Genomic DNA, 1,364 nt, shown 5'->3' on the forward strand with positions numbered 1-1,364 from the left:
GCCTCGCTGGGCACCGCGTCACTGTGCAGTCCTGCGCTGGGTCCAGGGAAGGGGCTCAGGCCACCCCAGGCCGGAGCTGGACGCGGAGGCCCGGACAGGGAGGGGCGGGCAGGAGGAGGGGGAGGCCTGGTCCTCCAGACAGGTGACAGTTTGCTCTCCTCAGGCCGCTGGGCCCCCGCCCGGTCCGGTGGGCCCCCAGCAGGGGCTCAGCTGCAGTCTCGGGCCTCCGTGGCCCTGCTTTGGGGCAACTGGCTGGACCCAACTCAGAGGGACGAGGGGCTTTGGGTGTCTGGGGGAGCCCCTCTCCCGTCTCCCTCGGCCGCACACGGTCTGCCGAAGCCCCTGTCCACGCAGGCTGAGCCTGTCTGCCACCAAGCGGCCACGGCAGAACTCCTTAGAGCAGGCAGGTTTGGGGGTGGGGCGCCCGCCCCCCGCCCTGGGACACCCGCGTCTGGCTGGGGGCTGGACAGACCACAGCCTGCGGCTTCTCCAGGCCGGAGCTGAGGGCGGTGGATGACTGGCGTGGCCGTGGCTGCCGCGGGGGCTGCGCGTGGCAGAGACGTAAATCGGTGGGTGGTTTTGGTCGCTGTGAGCGGAGTCTGGAGTGTCCTTAGGTCAAGGTCACCGTGAACGGGAAGAGGCAACGCGTCCCCTCGCCCTGCGGGCGGCCAGCGGCCAGGCCGTGGGGTGGTGGCGGGATCAGCCCCTGGGCAGCTGAGCCCCGCCGACCCCCAGGCCCCGGGCGGCTCGCGAGCGGTCAGACGGCCGAGCCTCCTGGGGTTTGCTCCTCTGGCCCTGTCCTGCAGTTCCCGCCACCTCCACTTCCTCCCGCTCCCGCCTGCTCCCCGCAGCACCCTGCTCCGGGGGAGACCCTCCCCGCGGTCCGCTCGGCTCCGGGGCTCGGTGCTGCCTGCCGGCTGTGCAGGCTGGGGGCACGTTCATCATTTCGTCCAGTTTCGGGTTTGTCTGCAGGAAGAGGTCTAGTTCCAGGTAATCCACCGATAGCACAGAGTGGAACTCACAGGACGCTGCGGCCCCCCCCCGCGGGCCGCCCCCTCGCGAGCCCTCCAGCCTGGGCCCTTCCCCAGGGGCCAGCGCCGCGTGGCCGCCTGGAGCCCGTTCCAGGTAGCCCTGCACTTACACACGTGCAGGGAGCGCCAAGGAGGGAAACCGGCGGCCGTGTCTGGGGAGCAGGTGACACGTGCGGATGTGGGCGCTGGGGTCCCGTCTCCACATTCGGGGGGCTGGAGGAGGCACCCCACCTGGCAAGATCCCGTCCTCCCGCCCAGCCACGGTCCTGGGCTAAGCCTCCACCTGACTGCTTCCTGTTCTTCGCCTGTAAAGCGAGGGCCTCGGTGCGACTG

The sequence above is a fragment of the Condylura cristata genome, unplaced genomic scaffold (genome assembly GCF_000260355.1).
Source record: "Condylura cristata isolate star-nosed mole 26May11 unplaced genomic scaffold, ConCri1.0 scaffold00001, whole genome shotgun sequence".
Lineage (NCBI taxonomy): Eukaryota > Metazoa > Chordata > Mammalia > Eulipotyphla > Talpidae > Condylura > Condylura cristata.